This window comes from Macadamia integrifolia, unplaced genomic scaffold (genome assembly GCF_013358625.1).
Source record: "Macadamia integrifolia cultivar HAES 741 unplaced genomic scaffold, SCU_Mint_v3 scaffold823, whole genome shotgun sequence".
NCBI lineage: Eukaryota > Viridiplantae > Streptophyta > Magnoliopsida > Proteales > Proteaceae > Macadamia > Macadamia integrifolia.
In genome coordinates, this window is record NW_024870550.1 from 90,026 (window position 1) to 116,215 (window position 26,190).

A 26,190-nucleotide genomic window follows, 5' to 3' on the forward strand; every position below is an offset into this window, starting at 1 on the left:
CAATTTTTGTCCATGTGTGTCATCTCTTTTGAATCTTTCTTGCTTCTCGTTAAAAATTATTTGCAGATGCAATCGCCCTCGATTGGATTTTCAACTACCAATGGGAAGAGAAATGGAAACAAGGAAGGGTTGATTGGGTTTCCAACAATCGATGGTAAGAGAAATAGAGAAGAGAATGAGAATAGGGGTTATTGATGTCATACCTTTCGCCCTCGGTCGCTGGTTGCTGAGAACAGAGATAGAGGAGAAGGGGTCACTGGGGCAAGGGTTCCTCCTTTTTTTGGTTTACTTAAATGATAGAAGAAGAAGGGTTATAGTTTCGATCGATTAGGGTTTCTGATAGAAAACAAAGATCGGGAATCGGGATTTGGCCCATTTGAGTTAATCTCATTTTTTTTTTAACCCAAAAGTTTTATTGAGTATGTAACGTATTATATGAGTATTATTCGTGTATAATACGATTATCTTTAAAATTCGCGTGTTAATCGGTTTTTCTGGATTGATACGCCGAATTACAAACTTTTGAATTAAACGTTTGGATGCATGTATTAGATGCATATAATACACGTATTTTACTAACTATGGCTCCTAGCACCCCTATTTTTCTTTAAAAAAAAATCAATAACATTTCTCTTCTTAAATAATAAATTTGCAACTAATTTATATATTTATTTATTTATTTTGCTAAAAGTCAAAGGAAAATATATGAAAATAAAATGGAAATGCAAAATTAACATCTACGGAGAAAAGGTCACAAATACAAGAAGATTTAAGTCTCCACTCGGAAAATTCTATAATGAATTAAAATGTTATGTTAATAAAGGTATTCTCTAAGAAATTTTTGTTGGGAAACATGTCCACACTCCTTGCTATGTTTTGGTGTTAACAAACAAACATACGTTTTTAACTTGGTTTGATAAAATGTGATTAGCTTGAAGAAAGTGTAATCAGTTTGAAGAAACACTTAGAAGGTCGAATCAAGACATCATGGTTTTAACTCATGCAGACATGACCTTGAAACTTAAAGACATTCAAGACCGAAGATGAAGATATCAAGACCCAAGATGAAGACCATAGGATAGAGAATATATTTTGTAAATTGTACACACATTGCATATGTACGCACCTCATGCATCATACTAGAATGACCTTAGGTGGTAGAGTACAATATGCTCTAGTAAAACTGTGAAAACAGATTAACCTGACTTAAGGATATTTTGGATAATCTTAAAGTCAGTAACAGGAGATAAAGCCTTCATAGAAGTTGTAGAAAATTGAGTCGCAATTCCAACACAACTGATCTCAGGTCAATCTGATGTCGGACCGAAAAGTTATGGTGAAAACACTGATGACTAGTCAGTATGACAGCATTCTGTCAAAACAATCTGTCATGTTGGCGGTCGACCGGCTGAAAGCCCCGGTCGATCGAAACTATCTGAGACCATAGCCGGTCAACTGATAGAAAGTCCCGGTCGACCAATGCCTCCTTGGAAAAACTCCAACGGCTAGTTTTTTACCTTAACTGCTCTTTTCGATCGATCAATTATCGATGGCTGTCGATCAGTGGTCCCAGAATACGAACGTTAGAGCCTGATTTCCTACCTAAAATGCTTCACTAAGCTCACCTATAAATACCCAAATCACTTTTAATTAAATATGAATTAAGAAAGAGCATGAAGAGCAATATTGTAAGCATTCAAAAGTCATTAAGATTATTCTATTCTACTTGAGTCGTTCGATTACTCTAATCCCAACAAAAGGCTCAAGTCTCAATCAAGTCATTCACTCTCTCCTTTGCAAGTCAAAGCCATAAGAGAGAACTTTACAAAAACTGCATCATTCATCTCTCATTCTTATCATTTGCATCACACTTGAGGTAATCCTCTTATTCCACTACTTCATATTTATTTCTGTTTTTACAATTCTAGACTGTACTTAGGATTGTAAGGATTCTCTTATCCTAAAAAGAGGAAGGTGTCTCTCTACCTCCAAAAGAGATTGTAAATGCGCATCTCTTCCTATAAAAGAGATTTGTAAGGATACTCTTATCTGTGAAAAATATTGTAAAGGTTTACTTCTCTACCTATCGTACTGAAAGGAAGAACTAGTGGAATACCTTACAAGAGGATTCTTGTAGGGAGTGGACTAGACTCGGATTAAGTCGAACCACTATAAATCTTGTGTTGTGTGATTGTGCCTATTTTATTTATTCAGCATCGTTTTTAACTTGCAATCACACTTGGGACCTATACATCGAAAAGAGTTAATTTCCACTAGTATAACCTATTCACCCCTCCCCCTCTAGGTTATTTCAATTGGTATCAGAGCGAGAGCTCGATTTATTTAAGACTATATCGTCTTTAAATTGAGTTAAAGACCATGGCCACATTCCAAAGACCACCAGAAGGCATGAACGCCTCGAGACCCCTTACTTTAATGGAGAGAATTTTTCCTTCTGGAAGTGCAGATTCAAAAATTTTGTGTGTGGTCACAACCTTCTTGTATAGAGAGCCATAGAGAATGGACCATACACCATCACCAAAATAGTTGATGGAAAGACAATATCAAAAGATGAAGGAGAATGGACAGCTGAAGACATCACTCTCATCCAGTACAACTTCCGTGCAATCACGTTCCTTCAATGTGCCCTCAACGAATAAGAGGTCAACCGAGTCATAGCATGTGACACAGCTAAAAAGATTTGGGATATGCTTCTTGTCACACATGAAAGTACAGCAGAGGTAAAGGAAAGAAAGGTAGACCAACTCGTTTCTGATTACGAATCATTCTTTATGAAAGAAAATGAATCAATAACTTCAATGTTTACAAGATTTACTGATATTGTGAACAATCTCAAAAGTTTAGGTAAAACTTATACTAACGTTGAAAAAGTCAAGAAAATCTTAAAAGCCTTGCCTGTAGCTTGGAGACCTAAGAAAACAGCAATAGAAGAAGCCAAAGACTTGACAAAAATCTCTTTAGACTACTTGCTTGGATCTCTACAAACTCATGAAGTAGAGTTGAACGCCGATAAACCAAATCCTGAGAACAAAAAGAGAACCATAGCTCTAAAGTCAACTCAAACTATCGAAGAAGTAAGCGATGATAAAGAAGATGAAGAATTTGATATGGAAAAAGAAATTTCACTCATCACGAGGAAGTTCAACAAGTTCCTCAAAAATAAAGGAAGATTTCAACACAAGAACAAATCTTATGGAGACAAATCCTATGGGGAAAAAGGTAAATCTAAAATTCAACCTAAGAAAATCTTTTCTAAAGATATAATCTGTTTTGAGTGCAGAAAGCCTAGATACTTCAGAACCGAATGTCCACAACATGGTTTTAAGTATCGATGCGTATCGTGCCGTATCGACCGATACGTATCCGTATCGGTAGGCATCGGCACGATACATACCGATACACTACGGGGAATTTTGGGACCCCTTTTACGTATCGCTATATCGTGCGTATCGTACCGTATCGTATCGTATCGATACCGATACGTACGATACTCTACGATACGAACTTTTGAAAATCTGAAAATTCCCGAGAGTATCGGTACCGTATCGGTATGTATCGACCGTATCGTGCAGTATCGAGCCGTATCGTACTGTATCAGTACCGTATCGGTACGTATCGACTGAAAATATGAAAATTCCCGTGAATGTGCCTTTTATTGTTTGAAACAAACACTTCAAACTCTCACCAATAGTTTTCTATATTTCTCTTCTTTCTTCCTCTTTGATTCACACACCTTTTTGGAGACTCAAATGGTAGATTGAAAGAAACATTGTCGAAGTGAATGGTTCAAAGAAAGAGAAAAACATAGTCCAAGAAGAACCTTGAACTTGAAAGTTGAAAATTTTGAATAGTAAGTTCTTGAATCTTTACTCAATTTTTTCAATTTTAACCTTAGATTTTCAAGTTTTTTTACAAATCTAAGGTTCATCATAGGGGTGTCAACCGGTCGGATCGGTTCGGTTTCGATCGGGCTTAAAGACTTTCAAAGGCTACACCGTGTCCGCCTATTTAACTAATCGGGCTTAGTTATTGAGGGCATGGTACACTTTATATTCGGTCGGTCGGCCTCGGGCTATAATCGGGCCACCTTAATCGGGCTTTAGTCGGGCCTTAATTGGGCTACGGACATGTTTAATGTTAAACGGGCTTTAACCGGTTTTTAAACGGACCCTCTTTAAAATGTGCTCTTATATTCCGGCCCACTCATGCAAACCCAAAAAAATGACAATAAATTAATAAATGATACCAAATATAACCATTATTAAAAATATGAACATGTTTTTACTTTTTAGTTTTTACTTTCTAATTTGGGGGGTAAAATAGGTATTCTACAATCATTAAAGGGTCGGGCTAGGCCAGTGCACAATAGGCCGGTCTCGATCGGGTGTTAAACGGTCGGTCTCGGTCGGGCGCCCGACGGTCGAAGTAGCAAAACCAAGACCGACCGTTTATAAACGGGCCGGGCTCAAGCCCGACACGTTTAATAAACGGTCCGGGCTGGACCGGTCTATAAACGGTCGGTCCCGATCGGTTTAGTCGGTTCGGGCCACGAATTGACACCCCTAGTTCATCATACTTAGAATCACATTTTGTGCATCATTATTACATGAAATCATTGGATTTATAAGGATTTACAAACTTTTTTCAAGAGAAAATGAGGGTTTCAATTTATTTCAAATTTCTTAGATCTACTCATGCTCAATGATTAAAAATGTTTAGATTTTTTATATGTTATGTAAAAACAAGTGTTCTACAACTTCCATGGAAAATTTTGATTTTCTCAAAAAAATATATTTGTCTATCAATACCATACCCTCATCATTTTGAACATTTTCAACTCAATATATTTGTCTATCAATACGATACCCTCCACTTAAGTATTTATGCATTCTACATGTTATATATAACTTTTTTTAACTGTTTTTTTATGCAAAAGTGTATAAAAATTTATTTCCTATCCATTTATGTGCGTATCTTTAGCGTATCTTAGCGTATCTCCGATACGATACGATACCCTCCGATACGTATCTTAATTTTGACCGACCGATACGGTGACCGATATCGATACTTTAATCCTTGGTCCACAAAAATCAAAGAAGAAGGCTTATGCAGCCACATGGGACTCAAGTGATGAAGAGGAAAAAAGTAAATTTGAAGAAAAAATCACTAACCTCGCTTTGATGGCCATTGGAGATGAAGAACAAGAGGTATGTCAAACTCAACATGAATCCTTAATAAGGGACTCTAATGAGGAGCTTCAAGAAGCCTTCGAGGCCTTATATGAAGAAAGTATCAAATTAGAGTTTGATAAGAATGAACTTGAAAAAGAGGTTGATACACTAAATAAGAGAATGGATGCACTAACCCCAAAGGTGAGTGAACTGGAAGAATAAAACTTCAAGTTGAACTCCACCCTTTGCACCTTTACCCAAGGGCAAAGGAACATTGACAATCTTCTTGGATCTCAAAGGAAAGGTCCAAATGAAAGAGAATGACTGGGTTACAATGGACAAAATCCATCTAGAAGTGAGAATCCAAGAAGGGGTAATGAAAGAAACCAACCATCCACCTCTTACATTAAATGTAGTTTTTGCAAAAAGATAGGACATTCCATAAACCAGTGTCACTCCAAGAAAAAGAAGAAACCCTATTCTCAAACTAAGAGATCAAGAGTTAGCCATGCCTATTACTACACGTCCCAAAGAAGGCAATATAGGTCTCAAGAAGACTCTAGGCCTATACCTAGGTATAGAAAAACCCAACCTCAAAGAGAATACTCTATTGAGAGGCCCCAAAGACAATACCAAGCGTATGAGAACTATCCTCGGGAGACTTATAGACCACAAGAAAAATACCAAGATCAAGAATCCTATAGATTTCAAAGATATTATACTCCTCAAAGATCAAATGGACCTTATGAACATCAAAGGACCAAAAGAAACCCAAAGTCATCCCAAAGGCATAACCAAAGACCTAAAAAGTACAAAACCATTTCGGTTCCAGTAGGAAAGTTTGACACTAACAATAATGGACCCATGAGATTATGGGGACCAATGTATGATTAAATTTCTGTTATAGGTTTGCTTGAAGAATAAGGTGGAAGCTAAATGGGTCATCGATAGTGGATGCTCCAAACACATGACATCCAAAAAGAACCTATTCTCAAGCTTACGGGACTACGACGGAGGATGGGTCTCCTTTGGAGATGACAGCAGAGGAAAAATTACTGGTATTGGAAAAATAAGACTTGGAGGTATTTTAATCTCGAATGTTTACTTTGTGAAAAATCTGAATTATAATCTCCTAAGTGTGAGTCAGTTATGTAGCATTGGATACAAAGTAGAATTTAATGTCTCCCATTGTTGCATTAAAGATGCAAATGATAATTCAATACTAAAAGGGTCTAGGAAAAACAATATCTATGTTTGTATGCTTGACGAATCAAGTTCCTTGAATGCATGCTTGGTTTCTAACCATAGTGAGTCTTCATTATGGCATAGAAGACTTGGACATGTAAATGTCAAGTTAATTCAAACCATTGCATCCAAGGATCTTATGAGGAACCTCCCTAAAATCAAGTATGAAATAGAAAATTTTTGTGATGCTTGTCAAAAAGGCAAACAAACCAAGGTCTTCCACAAGTCGAAGAATATTGTCTCTTCCTCTAGACCATTGGAACTACTTCATTTAGACTTATTTGGACCTATCAATATATCTAGTATGAGTGGTAAAAATTATACATTTGTAATCGTTGATGACTACTCTAGATACACTTGGACTGTTTTTCTAAAAAGCAAAAATGATGCCTTTGATGAATTTGCAACTCTATGTAATAGACTGCAAAATCATAAAGGGTATACTGTAACCTCTGTGAGGAGTGACCATGGAAGAAAATTTGACAATATAAGCATAAGCATGGTATTGACCATAACTTCTTCGCTCCTAAAACACCTCAATCTAATGGGGTAGTTGAAAGGAAAAACAGGTCATTACAAGAGACAGCTCAGACTATGCTTAATGAGTATTCATTGTCTAAGTATTTTTTGGCTGAAGCTGTAAATACAACTTGTTATGTGCTAAATAGGATAATTCTCAGATCTTTACTTTCTAAGACCCCTTATAAACTGTACTTTGGTAAAATGCCAAAAGTAGACTACTTTAGAGTTTTTGGGTGTAAATGCTTCATCTTAAACACCAAAAACTATCTTGAAAAATTTGATGTGAAATCTGATGAAGGAATATTCTTAGGATATTCACTCAACAGTAGGGTATATAGAGTTTTTAATAAAAAGTCATTAATGGTTGAAGAATCTATGAATGTACGATTTGATGAATCATTACCTAATGACTTAAACAAATCTCCCATTGATGATGATGATATCATGATTGATGAGCTTAAGAACAAAGTTAATGATATTTCTCTTGATGATTCAAATGATGTCACCATCGAAAAAATAGAAACACCTCTTAAGGAAATCATCCAGCATAGGAATCATCCCTTAGAAACATCATAGGGGATCTAGATGGAGGAATCCAAACTAGATCTAAAATCCGAGAGGTATGCAATCATACTGCATTTATCTCAAGAACATAGAAGAAGCACTAAAAGACAGTGTTTGGATTATCGCTATGCAAGAGGAGCTTCACTAGTTTGAAAGAATCAAGGTATGGGAACTTGTCCCAAGACCTGACCACCACACCATTATTGGTGCCAAGTGGGTCTTTCGTAATAAACTGGGTGAAGATGGGAACATAGTAAGAAACAAAGTGAGACTAGTTGCCAAAGGGTATAATCAGCAAGAGGGAATAGACTATGACGAAACCTATGCACCAGTAGCAAGGTTAGAGTCCATTAGAATGCTACTAGCTTTTGCATGCCATAAGGAATTTAAACTATATCAAATGGATGTCAAAAGTGCCTTCTTGAATGGATACATCTAAGAAGAGGTATATGTAGCTCAACCCCCTAGTTTTGAAGACCCTAAGTTTCCAAACCATGTTTATAAACTTGAGAAAGCCCTGTACGGCCTCAAACAAGCCTCTAGAGCTTGGTATGAGAGATTAAGTACTTTCTTGATAGAATGTGGCTTCTCAAGGGGGAGGATTGACACAAACCTATTCGTGAAGAACTTGAAGAATGACATACTCATTATTCAAATATATATAGACGATATCATCTTCGGCTCAACCAACGAGAAAATGTGTATCGATTTCAGTAGCAAGATGAGCAATGAATTTGAAATGAGTATGATGGGAGAGTTAAACTTCTTCCTTGGACTTCAAATAAAACAAACTGATAATGAAATTTTCATAAACCAAAGTAAGTACACCAAGGAGTTGCTAAAGAAATTTAACATTAACAGTCATAAATCTTCAGACACTCCGATGAGCTCATCCTTGAAACTAACCAAGGATGAGGATGGCACTTCTGAGGATGTAATTAGATATAGAGGCATGATTGGGAGCCTTCTATATCTAACGGCAAGTAGACCTGATATCATGTATAGTGTATACGCATGTGCTCAGTTTCAAGCTGATCCTAAGAAATCTCACCTCACAGCTGTAAAAAAAAATTTTAAATATTTGAAAAGCACATGTGATGTTGGGTTATGGTACCCTAAAAACCAATCCCTTGACTTGGTCAGCTTTTCAGATGCTGACTTCGTAGGTTACCATATCGACAGAAAAAGTACCAGTGGTACATGTCACTTTCTCGGCTCTTGCCTTGTATCTTGGTTTAGCAAGAAACAAAACTTCGTTGCTCTATCTACCACCGAAGCCGAATATGTTGCAACTGGTAGATGTTGTGCCCAAATCCTTTGGATGAAGCAAACTCTCCAAGATCTTGGAGTGAGTTTCGAATCTTGCCCAATCATGTGTGATAACACCAGTTCCATAAACTTGAGTAAAAATCCCATTTTACATTCAAGGGCAAAGCACATTGATATTCGACACCACTTTCTACGAGACACCATTCAAAATGGTGATTTTTCTCTAGAATATATTGAAACCGAGAAACAACTCGCAGATATATTCACTAAACCACTAGGTGAAGAGCGTTTTAGCTTCCTAAGGAAGGAGCTTGGCATTTGTAACCCATTTGGTTGAATGAATCAACATTCCTTCATGCTTATTTATTCCAAAAGCCCGGACTTGAAAAACCCTTTCAAAATTCACAATTTTCTAGGTTTTCAAGAAATTTTGGAGTCTTCCGGTCGACCGCCTCAAATCCTCCGATCGATCACCTCTGACAGAAAGGATTACTGATCGACCTCCTCTAATCTTTTGGTCGACCTCCTCTGACCGAAAGGATTACCGATCGACCTCCATAATCTACCGGTCGATCGGCACCGTCGAAAAAATTGATTCTGAACTCCTTTAAAATCGATTTTTTTAACCACTGTCTAATTTTAAAAACCCCTTTTGACCTAAAACCCTATTTTGACTATTCCTCTCCCAAAACCCTAGCTTAGAACCCATTTCTAACCTAGATCTCTCAGGATCCTCTCCCTTCCCTCTCAAAAACCCTTGCATCTTTTCTCTTCTTTCACCCTTCATCATCATGGACTCTCACCGTCCCCACAAAGGCAAGAAAACGGTAGCTCAGAAGGGAAAAAGGAAGGCCTCTGACAAAGATATCTGGTTCTCCTCCTCCATTGCTCAAGAATCATGGGATCTCTACATCTCTCGACACATAGAGCTAGGTAGAACCATCAATTCCGACTCGTTGTCCAGGTATAACATCAAAGACCTATTTGATGCTTTGGGATGGGGCAACATTCTCAAACTAGAGTTCAACTGCTATCCCCACCTTGTCAAAATGTTCTTTTGCAACTTTACTTTCTCTGGTGAAGGTGACAGCCTTCTAGTCCATTCCTATGTTAAGGGAGTTCCTATAGATATAGACAATCTGGTATTAGGAGAAATCCTAGACATCTCTGTGGCAGGGGAACTCAAATACTACCAACCCAAGACCTATATAGAACAATTCATGGACGTTGACTGTGTGTACTTTAGCATAATGAAGGAATATACTAATACTCACAAGATTAAGGCTAAGGAACTCACCGATATCGGGAGGATTGTAAATGTCATCATCTCCTACAACATCCTCCCAAAGAGTGGTCATAGAGATGAAGTCTCCCCATTTCATGCTTATCTCACCTACTATATTTGCAAGAATATGAGCATCAACCTTCCTTACATTCTGCTCAAAACCATGATTATCCATGGTGATAGACTTCAAAAGGGAAATCTTCCCTATGAAAGGATGATTTGCCAAATCCTGGACCACTTTCATGTGGATTTTTCTGGTGAATCATTTGAACCTTTTTCTCAAAAGATTAATCTTTCTACTATTCGCAAGATGCACCTTCTTCCCAAGCAGACCACTGGCTCCAAAAAGACTAATGCTGGACCTAGCTAACCACAGCAACAAGGAAGTGATGATACGTCAGCCTATGCAACTGTTGTCGATCTTCAGAAGGTTGGGAACATCATCCTTGCCCAATTGGTGAAGATGGAAAGAAAGCAGAATGAGATTCTCAAGCGCCTGCGCAAAGACGAGGAAGATGAAGATGACAGAGAAGAAGAAGAAGAAGAGGACACAGAGGATTAGGATTTTTATATAATCTTACTAAACTCTTAGTCTTTGTTTAGTCTTTTATGTTACTCTTTGAAATACTCTGAGATACAAAGTTGAACCTATGATAATTTTCTGTGTTATGTTAGTTTAATTTTTCTTTGGCATATACTTAGGGAGAGCATTTTAATCACTTGTGTAGTTTTGATTCCCTTTTTGCTGTTGATAAAAGGGGGAGAAACATCTATAAACATCTATCCTTATAGTATCTATCTTTGATGAAATGACAAATATCTATTCTATCTTTGTTGAAATGACAAGTATCTATTCTATCCTTGTTGAAATGACAAGTATCTATCACTGAATTAAAATATCTTATTGAACTATCACTGAATTAAAATATCTTATTGAACTTTGCACTGTGCTACTGTCATTTCTTATATTTGGTTATATTGCCTATGTTTATTTGTCATCACCAAAAATGGGGAGATTGTTGGGAAACATGTCCACACTCCTTGCTATCTTTTGGTGTTAACAAACAAATATACGTCTTTAACTTGGTTTGATAAAATGTGATTAGCTTGAAGAAAGTGTAATTAGTTTGAAGAAACACTTAGAAGGTCGAATCAAGACATCAAGGTTTGAACTCATGCAGACATGACCTTGAAGCTTAAAGAACTTCAAGACCGAAGATGAAGACATCAAGACCCATAATGATGAAGATATCAAAACCCAAGATGAAGACCATAGAAGAAAGAATATATTTTGTAAATTGTACACACATTGCATACGTACGCACCTCATGCATCATACTAGAATGACCTTAGGTGGTAGAGTGCAATATGCTCTAGTAAAACTGTGAAAACAGATTAACTTGACTCAAGGGCATTTTGGATAATCTTAAATTCAGTATCAGGAGATGCAATCTTCATAGAAGTTGTAGAAAATTGAGTCGCGATTTCAACACAACTAATCTCAGGTCAAGCCCAGGTCAGACCGAAAAGTTATGGTCAAAATACTGACGACTGGTCAGTATGACTGCATTCTATCAAAACAGTCTGTCATTTTGGCGGTCGACCGACTGAAAGCCTTGGTCGACCGAAACTGTCCGAGACCATAGCAGATCGATCGGTAGAAAGTCCTGATAGATCGGTGCCTCTATGGAAAAGCTCCAAAGGCTAGTTTTTTACCTCAACGGCTCTTTTCAGTCGACCGGCTATCGATGGCGGTCGATCGGTGGTCCGAGAATACGACCGTTAGAGCCTGATTTCCTACCTAAAATGCTTCACTAAGCTCACTTATAAATACCCAAATCACTCTTAATTAAATATGAATTAAGAAAGAGCATTAAGAGCATTATTGTAAGCATTCAAGAGTCATTAAGACTATTCTATTCTACTTGAGTTGTTCGATTACTCTAATCCCAACAAAAGGCTCAAGTTTCAATCAAGTCCTTCACTCTCTCCTGTGCAAGTTAAAGCCATAAGAGAGGACTTTACAAAAGGTGTATCATTCATCTCTCATTCTTATCATTTGCACCACACTTGAGGTAATCCTCTTATTCCACTACTTCATATTTATTTCTATTTTTACAATTCTAGACTGTACTTAGGATTGTGAGGATTCTCTGATCCTAAAAAGAGAAAGGTGTCTCTTTACCTCCAAAAGAGATTGTAAAGGCTCCTCTCTGCCTGTAAAAGAGATTTGTAAACTTTTATCCGTGAAAAAGATTGTAAAGGTTTACTTCCCTACCTACCGTACTGAAAGGGAGAACTAATGGAATACCTTACAAGAGGATTCTTGTAGGGAGTGGACTAAACTCGGATTGAGTCAAACCACTATAAATCTTGTGTTGTGTGATTGCGCCTATTTTATTTATTCAGCATCATTTTTAACTTGCAATCACACTTGGGACCTATACATCGAAAATAGTTAATTTCCACTAGTATAACCTATTCACCCCCCTCTAGATTATTTCATCAGCTTTATGGACGTATACTTTGGGTATAACCAGATCAAGATGAGCAAATCCGATGATCCGAAGATAGTCTTCGTGAAATAAAATGGGCTTTACTACTATAAAGTGATGCCCTTCAGATTGAAGAATGCTGGAGCTACTTACCAAAGGCTAGTGAATCATATTTTCAAACCATTAATAGGTAAGAACATGGAGATATATGTAGACAATATGTTAGTCAAGAGCCAAAAAGCTGGTGACCATATTGCAGACCTAAAAGAGGCCTTTGAGGTACTACGGAGGTACAACACGAAGCTCAGTCTGAGCAAGTGTGCCTTCGTAGTAACCTTCGGCAAATTCCTTGGATTTGTGGTGTCCAAAAGAGGAATAGAGGCCAACTTGGACAAAATAAAGACCCTCTTGGAGATGACACATCCAACAAAGGTGAAGGAAATTCATAGGCTAACAGGTAGATTAGCTACTCTACAAAGGTTCATTTCAAGTGCAGGAGAAAGGTATCTACCCTTTTTTCAAACAATCAATAAGGGAAGCTTAGAAGTTCAAATGGACCAAGGACTTCCAGCTCACATTCAATGAATTCAAAAAGTATTTGTCATCACCCCCACTATTGAGAAAACCAAGCAAGGGCGATCAACTTCAGCTTTACCTACCGGTCACCGCTGTGGCAATCAATGCTATGTTGATAAGGATGGAAGACAAGCAGCAACATCCCATCTACTATGTGAGCAAAGTGTTGATGGACCTAGAAACACACTATACCAAGATAGAAAAGATGGCATATCTACTAGTCATCGTAGCTAGAAAGTTGCACCCCTACTTCCAGCCACACACAGTAATTGTCCTTACAGATCAACCTTTGAAGAAGGTATTCCACAACCTAAGCGCATCAGAAAGGATGATTGGATGGATAGTAGAGTTGGGGGAGTTTAACAACATATTTCAACCACAAGCAACGATCAAAGTACAGGCACTGGTCAACTTTATAGTTGAGTGTACAGTACCAGAGAGGGTTAAAGAAGAAGAGAAGGACCAACAAACCAGCTCCCAGCGTGGGTGTTGTTCGTAGATGGGTCGTCAAGCTCTTTGAGCTGTGGAGTAGGTGTAATCCTTACAATCCCAGGAGGATTCCAGGTTTAGTGTCTCCTGCGATTGCCTTTAAGGCATCTAACAATGAGGCAGAGTATGAGGCACTTCTAGCAGGGATACACCTGGCTCATTCACAGGAGGTCACAAGGTTGCATGTGCACAAGGATGTCAGCTGATCATGCATCAGGTTCTTGGAGAATATGAAATAAAAGAACTAGGAATGGCCCTATTCTAAGGAAAGTAAGGGAATCCCCGAGCGTATACGAATCCTTTCAAATCTCCCTAGTGCCCAAATCCAAGAATGCACACACAGATGCGCTATCAAAGTTAGCCACATCAGCACTCTCCAAGGACAAACCTGGTATTTGTTGAAATCCTATAAGAGTTGAGCATTGTAGCCACGAGGTAGGTCATGCAACTGGAGGCAAAACACACATGGATGACCCCCATCCAAGCTTTCATCAAAGATGGGACACTGCTTGATGACTGAGTAGAGGCAAAAAAGGTAAGGAGTCGAGCAGCTAGATTCATTGTGATGGGGGACAGGAGTCTGTACAGAAGGTCTTTTGTAGGTCCACTGCTGAAATGCCTAGCACTAAAGGAGGCATCTTACGCATTGGAATATGTGCACGAAGGCATATGTCGTCAACACCTAGGAGGGCAAGCCCTGCACAAATATTACGCCAACGTTTCTACTGGCCAAAGATGAGCAAGGAGTCCATTGCATATGTGGAGAGGTGCCTAAAACACGCACCAATCCCGTGGAAACCACTGATATAGCTGTAGGCCATGGTGATCCCACTCCCATTCACTAAGTGGAGAATAGACATTCTAGGACTAGACCCACTAGCAACAAGGTAAAAGAAGTTTCTAGTAGTCACCATCAACTATTTCACGAAGTGGGTCGAGGCTAAACCCCTAGCGGTTATCACAGAGAACGTATCGACATTCTTCAAGGAGGTCATCATCTTTAGATTTGGAATACTCAAAGTTTTGATCATAGACAATGGCAAACAATTTGTCAATAGCAACTTCAGGGAACTATGTGGGGATCTCTGAATTGACCATAAGAAGAGTGCGGTGGTGCATCATCAAATGAATGGGCTGACCGAGAATACAAACAAAACTCTATTGTAAGGACTGAAGAAGAGATTGGAGGACACAAAGGGGAGATGGGATGAAAAGCTGCAAAGTATCCTATGGGCACATCGGACAGCAAAGAGGACAACAATGGGGGAGACCCCCTACACCCTCACATATGGGACTAAGGTAGTAAGTCTGGTAGAAATAGGGGCCACTTCGCTCAGGATAGAAACTTGTAGTGAACAAGAAAATGACAAGGGGATATCAGGCAACCTCGACCTCTTGGATGAAATAAGAGACGAAGCAGAGGTAAGGGTAGTCACATAACGAAGGAAAGCATCCCACTTCTATAACTCAAGGGTGAGGGAGCAGCTATTCTAGCTTGGTTACTTGGTTTTACAGTGAAAAGAGGGTTTAGATCCCAGAAACCAAGGCAAGTTGTCACCAAATTTGGAGGGACTACTGGGTTACCAAGATCATGAGGCCAGTGACCTACCACTTTGAGACCTTGGATGGAAAGAAGCTACCAAGAGCATGGAACTCCAGCAACCTGAGAAAGTTTTACTAGTAGGAATTGCACATTGAATGGGGTGTAAGGTGCTTTCTCTCCCACACTAATGTTTAAAGTACCTCCCTTAAAGAACACAGTCAATACACCACTACATCTTCTGTTCATTAAAAATTTCTTTCTTTCGGTTTCTTGATATGTCTTACATTTATCAAAAGTGGAATCAATGAGAACTATTTTAAACCATCCTCTCTTGTTTGTCTTTGATAACATTTCCTGAATGGCTTCCCCCTCTTCACTGAAAAGAGGGGACGATCAAGAATGTCTTCCTCCTCTTCACTGAAAAGAGGGGATGATTAAGAATGGCTTCCGTCTCCTCACTGAAAGGAGAGGATGATCAAGAATGGCTTCCCCCTCTTCACTGAAAGGAGAGGACGATCAAGAATGACTTCCCCCTCTTCATTGAAAAGAGGGGATGATCAAAAATGGGCTTCCCTCTCCTTATTGAAAGGAGAGGCCGATCAAGAAAGTCTTCATTCTCCTCATCAAGAAGAGAGGCTGATCAAAAAGTCTTCCATCTCCGCACTGAAAGGAGAGGTTGATCAAGAAAGTCTTCCCTCTCCTCACTAAAAGGAGAGGTCGATCAAGAAGGTCTTCCCTCTCCTCACCAACAATCAGAAAGTATTCCCTCTCCTCACCAAAAGGAGAGGCCGATTAGAAAAATTCCCTTTCCTCATTAAGGAGAGATCAAACAGAAGATGGAAACCATCCCCCTGAAAAGAAAGGGCCGATCAAAAATACCTTCACCAAAAGGAGGCTGAACCAATGCCTAATTATGAACATCCAAAATGGCAAGGCAGAAACTATGGATTTCAGTCAAAGCACAAAGACAAAAGCTAAAAAGTCTACACATTTCCATTCCATGACGAATATTACAAACAAATGCCAAAAAGAAGGCAAAGGATCAAAAAAAAGTCACATGTACTACAAATGTTTTTTACAAAGACCAAACCAGACCCAGAGCAAAGAAAAGAAGTTCATAGTGGATGTGCTCCACTGGACCATCACCCTCAAGTTGAGAGGGAGCGGAAGCTTGATCAGAAGAAAGAGAAGGGCAACCAGAGGTGGCAACACTAGACTTTTTGACGAACTCTTGTTTAACAGCCACAAGCTGAGGCGCAGATAGAGGGACATTAGGCATTGGAGGAAAGCACTTGAATTTCAGGTTCCTCAGGAGAATCCTCTGGAATTAGCTCTACAGACCTAGGGTGACATCTCAAGCAGGAGGGGTGTCCTGAATAGGAGCAAGATGTTGCTCCGATCAAAGAACGGCCTGCTCTGGTTAAACGGGAAGGGTCATCTGCTCTGTTGGAGCCGCTTGCTCTGTTGAAGTAAGAGAGAAGACTAACCTTGGCAAAAGCAGATGCCCTCTCAGCTTGTTCCTTCTCCTTTGCTTCCCTAGCCTTCGTCATTCCAAAATCGCCCACTCCTTGGTGGAATGTTGAAGTCAAAATCTAGGTGAACCTTCTCAACCTACTCCCGCAATGTAGCCAGCCCGATAAGATAACAATCAGCCCTAACTTTAGCCACATCCCTTTTGAAGGTCCTGGACTTCTGATACTTCTCTATAGCGACAACAACCTCACGACGAGCTTGGTCAATTAGCTTTTTGACCTCCTCATTCAAGACCCTATTGTTATGCGAATAAATGGTCAGGGTTTTCTATAATGTGTTAATTTTATTGCAGGATTTCAAAAGATCCACCCTGTGCATCTTCAAATCCTCCTCCACAATTACAGCCTTCTTCCCGGTAGCAAAGGAAGACTTTTTGCAACTCCTCCAAAGTGCCCTTTAGAGCAAGATAGTCAAGCTGCCTCGTCATGGCATTAGATGCCTCCATCGCCGCCCTCAACCTCTCGCACTCTACTAGCAGCTCTTGGTAAGCTTTCTCACTAACCTTACACCTATGCTTGAGCTCCTTCCCAGCCTTGTGGTAATACTCAATCCTTACAAGAACTTCTCTAAGTACGACCTGATTCTGGTAGAAAGAAAAGAGCATAATCAAATAAGGGAACAAATATTGGCAGAACGCAAGAAGAACTGAAAAGAAGCAAAAACATACCCCGGCTACTTAATTGTATCCCATGTCCATTAGCTATCGAAGTGGAGGCTAGCCAAATGTGTCCTATCCCGGGGGAGGACACCTTCAGTCACGACGGCATGAGCTACTTTTGTATCTTCGAATACAAACTGCTCACTCATGACCCCATAGTGGGGGGAGAAGAAGGCGTTAGCAAAAGAACGAGCAGAATCCTCAATAAAGGGAGGGATGTGATCCTTACCCTTATCACTTCTTCTCCTCATGGAACCCCCACTTTGCTCACTACTTCTAGGAGGAGGGGCAAGGATAGCCACTTTGAAAGATGCACTGCGTGAGGAGTGGGTAGAAGAAACCCCAAGGCCACCAACCACTTGTGGACTAACCCTTGAGGAGCAACATCAGCCTCACCCTTCCTCTTCTTTCTGGGACCACCCCTCTTCTCCTGGCACCCACACTTTCAATCGACTAAAGAGGTTAGGGTAAGCTGGTCAAAGGAAGAACCAGACTCCCTAGCTTGCTCAGCAACCACCCTTGGAGACGCAACCCCGTGAGCCACGACCGTGGGCGTGCCACCAACACCCTCTCCTTGGACTACATCTCCTTTGGCATCTCTCCCAGCATCCTCTATGGCATCCTCCTCCCGAATGTTCTCCTATTCCCTCTCATCCAAAACCTCCAACAGAAGACTCCGATCGATCAACACTACGCAAAGGGAATTAAGAAAACAAAGAACATTAGATGATAGGGGGAAAATTCTAGGAATAAGGAAAAGCGGAGCAATGATGCTAACGGATACCAGGACTCAAGTCATACATCCCCAAAACCTTGTCGTCTCAAGTCTCATAACTGACCACCATCCCCCATTGCTAGCAACTTATGGGTTTCAACACCCCCATCCCCCATTGCTAGAGCCACATTGCCCCTGCATGTTTTCACTACCGACTAAGAGGTTGGGAATCGAAATGGCCTCGAGTCCTTGGTAAAGGATCTATCTTTCCACCTATGGATCTAAGTAGGCATATTGTCTAAAACCAGATCATTCCTATCCCTACATTTGAAGTGAAACCACGTAGGAAAGCTAAATTGGTGATTAAGATGTAGATATTCAAACACACCCAAGGTGGGAGTCCTACCTATCCAGCCACGCCTAATAATGAAGGCCAAGATAACTGACCTTCTAGGCATTAAGCACAAGCTATGCAGGGACAACCTTATAATGCCAGAGCACCTGCTACAGGAAGTTATGAATGGGGAACCAAAGGCCACTCATGAGGGCATGTTCATAAAAACATGCCTCAACCTCTCTCCCATTGTTTGCTCTCTCCCAAGCTTCAAGAAGCTTGAGCGACACATAATCTAAGATATGATAAACCTCCCTAAATCTCTCTAATTCTCTCGCCATCAACCAAGAAGCAACTTGACCAACAGGCAACCCGAATGTCAGATCTGACTTGGAAGTATACCCTAAGTTAATCTTACCCTTGCCCTTCGCACGAGGAGGTTTCTTAACAACCCTTTTACCACGATGTAGGATAGCGTTGTGAGGGGGGGACCCCTGGGCCGACGTCCCAACATTGGTGTGAGACCCAAGAATAAGGCAAGTACCAGACCCGCTTGAGAGATTGATGAGGTGTCCCCACCAAGAATACAAACTAGTACCAGGGGGTTTGGGAGATCGGTGAAGGTGTATAAACTTTAGTCCCACATCACTAAGGGAGAGATTCCTGAATTAGTTAATAACCTCTAGCCTCCTTAACATGGCACAATACGTTTTAAAGCCTTGAGGCCCATGGGCCAAAGAGGACAATATTGTGCAAGGTTAATGGGGTTGGGGCATTACAAATGATATCAGAGTAGACCCCGACAGCGTGTGGGGCCACAATGGGGACGCTGTGCTGAAAGGGGAGAAGTTTATGAGACCCAAGAATACGACAAGTATTGGACCCGCCTGGGAGATCAGTGAGGTGTCCCCACCAAGAATACGGCCAATACCAAGGAGTTTGGGAGATCGCAGAGGGTGTATAAACTTTAGTCCCACATTGCCTAGGGAGAGATTCCTAGACTAGTTAATAACCTCTAACCTCCTTAACATGGCACAATGCATTTTAAAGCCTTAAGGCCCATGGGCCAAAGAGGACAATATTGTGCAAAGTTAATGGGACCAGGGCATTACAATTGGAGTAGGAGATGTCGCTGGAGTCAGAAGAAGTGGCAGCAAACACCATGAAAACATAAGAAAAAGGCAACTTACTAGTTTGAGAGGGAGACGAAGAGGTATAGGGCAAATGGACACTGAATGATCAATCAATGGGCGCTCACAGTGTCACCGCAAAGATAGCAAACACTATAAGAGTAGAAGGGGAAGAAGAAGATGATAGGTCCATATACCGTCAATATGACTCCACTGCGATATATATAGAGAAATACAATAGATACAATAGAACGAACCATAAGTCCCAAAAAGAACAACCAAGATGGGAGCGGTACATCCACACCACATCATAACCATGCACCCAAGGAAAAAGCGGCACGTGGACACCCTAGCCATAGAACCTTTGGAATCCCCAATAATGCAACTACAAACCGTAACCAAAATCAAGGGCAATCTTGACCCCATGACACGATGATGTGACAACTCGAAGCCCCAAATACGATGTGGCAACAAAGCATTAACTCCACCACTTCAAAAACTGAAAAGGGAGGAAGAACCAAAGAGATTGTTCCAATTCTCTCTACTCCGTCGACTTTGTACAAAAGCTCAAGGGAGTGGGGGGCACCTGATATGCCATAGTATGACCAACCAATAAGGAAGTGACATGTGGCCGAAATATCATGACCAAAAGGCCCAATCCAAGCTCTCCAGACGAGCTAACGAGTAAACGAGTAGACGATCAGAAGGCCCAATCCAAGCTCGTAAGGATTTGACTCCAGACGAGCAGATGATCAAGAGATCAGAAGGTCCAATCTCAACTCACATGGATCTAACTCTAGATGACCAGATCACCCTTTACCACGCAAGAAACTTCTCACTCTTGACCCACGTGTCACTGGTATCTGATAGTGACACTTGTAACCATCCTTAAACTTGGTCCCTACGCTAACTTAATCAGGGTCAACGCTTACTAAACCCAAGACTTACCATGGTTAGATTAGTTCTTACAACTCTTGTTATTTAACCAAGGGTAACCACAGGTTAACCCTTAGGATCTTGGAGTGCTCATGATAAAATCAACCACCTCAGCAAATCAGCCGCCTCAGCCCAAATAAGGACAAAATCCACCACACTTTGGCAGGTCCAAGTCACCTAGGAAAGGGACCCCCAGACCAATAAAGAGACTCATCAACCACAATATAAGGAAAGCCCAAGCAAGAGAAGAAAGTAAGCAACTTTGAATCCTCAAAGCTCTGTAGAAGTTTTCCCTTATCACCCCATGTTCTAACTTGAGCTTCAGAGAGCCTTTCCCGAAAATCGGCTCCAAGACTAGCTCTTCATTAGTGATCTGCACGCACTAAGGAGGCAAGTATCTGCATAACAATTCCCAATATTCTTTTGCCACTCACATGATCATGCAATTATTGGTCATGGTTTGGATCAGCCAATTGTCATGTTTCAAAACCTACTCGATCAAATACCCTCCTATATATTGGCATACATATCCATATGTGTTCACACTAGCCTATGACAATCTGATCATCACTATGATTTTTTTTGGTAGAATCATCACTCTGATTACGAGGGCTCTATCTTGTCATATGAAAACTCCAATATAGTTGAAACTTGAAATACCTAAGGGCATACTTGTTCAAAACATTGGGACCCACCTAATCTGCTAAGTCATCTAAAGTGGGTGTGTGGAAAAGGTTCCTACCCAAACATATTTTTAAGATCTTTTTGAAGTTGCTGTTTAAATCTCTTTTCAGCTTCTGCCTAAAGAAAATGGTCAGATCAATCACAATTAAAGGAGGAGGATTTGATCCTGAGAGAGTGGTTGTCAAAGACTCAAATGACTTCAGCAGACTTCCCGGTCACTGATCACGATCAGTCATTTTGACTCTCACTGCTACCAATTCTTTGATCATCTTATCCATCTTGTTTAAGTGCTGAGACACGCTCGTCCCTTCTTGCATCTTGCTTGGAAAGAACCGTCGCCCCCCCCCCTCGCATTTGGATGCATGTGCGCCTCCCTTTGTTGATTCTTGCGTTGGCATAATGGCCACACAACCAAGTAGCAATCCCATTGCTTGGCATGTATTTCCATGTATAGAAGTCATGGACAAATGTGAACCTATTTTGACCGTCAAATAGAGAAATCATGGTCTAGAATAGTCATATCACATTTCAGAGCCTAATTCAATAAAATACTCTTATGTATTAGCATACATGCCCATGTATGTCCATGCATACCTCCGATACTCCAACCACAACTGGACATGCAACAACAACTGAACCTTATATCCGTGCAACAACAAAAATGAGAATATCAATAGTAAAAGAAAAGGACACATAACTCGGAAAAAAATTTTCATCAAAAAAAAAAAAAAAAAAATACACCTAAAATGGGGTCAATCACAGACCTTCGCCCTCCAATCAATTTTATTCAAGGTCATTCCTAAGATAAGACCTAAATAATACGTCTTTCCTCACTACTTCTCCAATGGTCATTTTAGGCATACTCCTAGCTCTTTTAGTTTCTTCATCTGAATCAAATCGCTCATTATTACTAGAGTATCCTAAGACCTAAATTGTGCATGCTCCCACAGGGATCTACCAATCCACAAAAAATGGCCCCATTTGATCTGCCATGTGCGAATTGTTTGCATCTATGGTGGAAGGTGAAAAAATAAATTACAAATTTAACATTGGAGAGAAATTAGCGACCCATTTATTGTACTGAAGGAGGGCCTCACACCCTCCCCCCCAACCCCCAACAAGGAGAAAAAAAGAAAAAGAAAAAAAAGCAACACCGAGAGAGAGAGAGAGAGATTTCCTGAAACAATAAACATCAAACAAGTATACCCCCCATTCACTTATAGAGGAACAGGACTCGGGCATGCCTTGTTCTAACCCCTATAATAAACAGGTGGATTCAAGGCCAGACATACAGCCCCAACATATATAGCGCATATTGCATAGTTGCGACCCTACCTCTGCAACACAAATCCAGAAGCAATAAATATTTTAAGCAAGAAGGGTCTTCTTGCTACTTATATACAAATAACGGAAATTGTATGAGGTAAAGGACTTCACCCAAAAAAAAAAAAAAAGTATGAGGTAAAGGAAGGGATTCACCCTCTTGCATGCGTCAAGTAGTCCTTGCAACTTATTCTGATATTATGAAAAATCTAACTGCAAGAAATGCTTCTATTACAGACCAATGCTCCCCTTCCTCATTAGTTTCTTAAGAACCCCCTAGCAGTTTTTTGATGGAGATTCTCCTGAACCATTATACAAAGAGAATGTCACTGGAAGCAGAAAAAAATGAACTACAGTTCATGTTCCTAAACCCGCTGTCATCCAATCCAAATAGGATATGGTGTCGGACCACTATTATCTTGTATTCACAACAATTAAACTTTCATTAGTGGAAGGAGGGATTCAATCCCATGCATGAGGTATGATGACCTCTAGGCTATTTGCCAATGAACGACACAGCACTCTATGGTGAAATATTTTGAACACAGAATTTCGTGGTAAACATTTGGATGGGGATAGTAAATGGACTGAGTACGAGCCATCCTTCTCAACATAAAAACCCAGGATCTGTGTACTCTCTTGTACTTGCATGTAATAATGCTGAAAATGGACCCATCATGTGAAGTCGTCAAGCTAACACGGGAGTATGCTCCAAGACTTCTTTCCCTATAACACCATCCTTCAAAGTTTTGAAGTATATATTATAGTCCTTCTCAGGGGGAGGGTTTTCAGGGTCCACTGTGAATGGTTCACTGAATGGAATGACACTTTTAACCTGCAAATAAATTGATGTAATGAGATCCATTACAGAATTGGGCTTCAGTCTGAAAAAAATAAAAGGTTTAAGGTTTAGATTGGATAATGATCCCATCTGAAATTACAACGTTATTATATTTAATCATCATAGATGTACAATTTCCTCCATTTTTAGCCCTAATTGGTAACACATTAATGATAGACTGGTTGGCCTTTTTTACTCATTTAACAGAGGAGTTCTATAATGAATAATTACAGACAAGAGATTTTCAAATTCAGAGAAGATGGCCACAGATAATAACAAAATATTCAATATCGTTCTACTTCCAGAATATTTCATAGAAGTCTATAGCTCTAGTAACATTGCATATCTTAAGGTCCAATATGCTCCTTAGGAGATTGGGCCAGGAAATTTTCAAATTGGCCTAAGTTTGTCTAGTTTCTACGATATTTTCATGGATTACTCCCATCCAACATGTTATGCTTTCCGTTACATGTGTATCTCAGTCGACATCAAATGAGGACACTTCATGTGTTAAAGCCATGACACAATGTGTCAAAAGAAACATGACAGGGACAATCCTAGACTTCATGAGAGTACAAAATGTGTAAGGTAGATAGACTGTAACCTCAAATGTCTTGTCAGATGCATATGGGCTTTCCAGAGCAGCAACACAAATGCGGGCAACCTCTTCCCTTGATATCTTCCCGTGCATTGTCATGTACATTAATTATTTAAAAATAGTGACTAGACCATGCCTTAAAGTTATTATCTGTGACTGAAAAATAAAAATAAAAACTTCAAGCCAAGCTCTTGCAAATAGATGGGGACTTGGATAAATGGATACAGGATACTGAAATGTAATAGCAACGGCAACTGAGTTACCGATTGTTAACTGAAAACTATGAAAGTAAAATAAAAATGCAATCTTGAATGAGAATACCGTAATATTGTCTCCCTAGTCAAAAATGAGATCAGCACCGGCAGGCTCCTAAGTTAAGGCACATGGCCTTACTATTGTATAAGGAATACCACTTTCACGTATCAAATCTTCCCCCTAAGGTACAACATAAGGGATATGAGAGGATAGAGGTTAAAAACAATCTGCATTCTTAGCTAGCAAGCTCACAAAACCACCAAACAAAGAGATGCAAAATTTTTTATTCACTGAAATATTTTTGTATTTAAAGAACAACCATATTAGGGCTGATTTGGGAGTTGCCCTGATTCATGATAAGCTCCCAGAAAGCCGTTTGTAGTGGTATGGCTATGTCCAATGGAGGCTTGGGAATGGGTCAGTAAGAAGGAGTGATCTAATTCAGATTGAAAGAGCTAAAAGAGACAGGGGCATGCCTAAAATGGCTATAGGAGAAGTAGTGAGAAAAAACATGCATAGTTTAGGTTTTTTCCCAAGTATGATGTAACACCCCAAATCTCACCTCTTTACATTGACTGTGAACAGGCAAGAATAACAGGCTGGAGAGGCCAACACTAGATTAGCTGGTAGTAGTGGAGTGCCAAGAAGGAAAGAATAACCTAACATGTACCTGTGCCTTTTGCCAACAATGATAGAAGAAACAAGAAAAGTGGGCCAATAGGTATTTATTAACCTTTCATAAGGGTTAGTAATAAAAAGGGACTAAACAGACTCAAGAAGAACACATCTGGCTCAACAGGCTAGAGAGTTCTGGACATAACAGGCTGGCCTGTTGACTGGATAGAATGGTAAGGTTTGACCGAATGGGTCCCATTCTTAGAATTTTGACATGTGGACCTATTCCTATGGGTTTGATATGATTAAATAAGTTAAATGATAAAATTATGGAATGAAAATTATAATTAAGATGGGTACCTATGAGTATTAATATAATAATGCAAGTAATATGGTACCATATACATTTACATATCTAAATATATATAGTATTATATATTATATGGTAGTGGAGTATATTAAAATAAATTAAATAAGGAAATTTTGAGATTAGAAGTTGTTGAGTTTAACGCTAAACTGAGATCAACAGAGAGGGATCTGAAAAATAACTTTGATTTGATTACAGAGGCTCTGATACCATGTTACAATCCCAGAGATCTATAACCAAACCAAAGAAAAGAGAAAAGAAGAGAAGAGAAGAGAAGAGGGGAGAGAGGTGCAATCGATGGTACTCCCAAAAGAGAGGAGAGACCTACGATCAGTCCAGAATAGATTGATTGCAGGTTTTAGCCCTTTACTTATATTAAAATAATGTTGAAAGTAAAAGACAAAAGTAACCCCATTGCACAATTACAAGAAAAGCCACATCACAGAAATATGGGGGCCGATGGGACCCAAAATACCCCTATCGGCCCCTCGCCAGTCTGAAAGAACTCTTCCAGAGTATTATAGTGCTTTCAAGGGAATGGTTGAAGAACTCAATATTTTCCAACCCTTGACCATTGACATTGACAAATTAAAAGCTCAGCGTAATAAGTTTTTTGTTTCCAAATTCCTGGCTGATTTGGATTATTATTTGAAAGCAGTGAAGGGCCATTTACTCGCAGGCGATACTGTTCCTACTCTGAATGACATTTATTCGCGACTGCAGCGTATTACTTCATCAACAAAACCTGATCAGTCTTCCAAAGACAACTCTGCCTTCCTTACCAACTGTGGATGTGGTCGCAGCCGCGGTCGTGGGTCGGCTGGTCGAGGTTCTAATAGATAACCGTCTAATCGTGCATCTCGCCAGTGCACTTACTGTGAAAAGCCTAACCATACTGTCAAGACTTGTTGGGCAAACATCATTCCATTTTAATTAATTAAAATCAAATACCCCTTTTAGCAAAACTTTTCATGATCAAACCTCATATTTTCAAAATTCCAGCCACAAGAATGCAATTTAA

At 39.8% G+C, this 26,190-nt stretch overlaps 1 long non-coding RNA gene across 1 annotated transcript; it reads right to left on the bottom strand.

The window, feature by feature from the left end:
* Window positions 1-22,912: 22,912 nt before the first annotated feature.
* Window positions 22,913-24,026, bottom strand: LOC122070093. The gene is made up of 2 exons (XR_006137668.1): window positions 23,939-24,026; window positions 22,913-23,328 (listed from the first exon to the last, which is right to left on the bottom strand). It is a non-coding gene; the product is annotated as an uncharacterized LOC122070093 (long non-coding RNA).
* Between the last annotated feature and the right edge of the window lie 2,164 nt (window positions 24,027-26,190).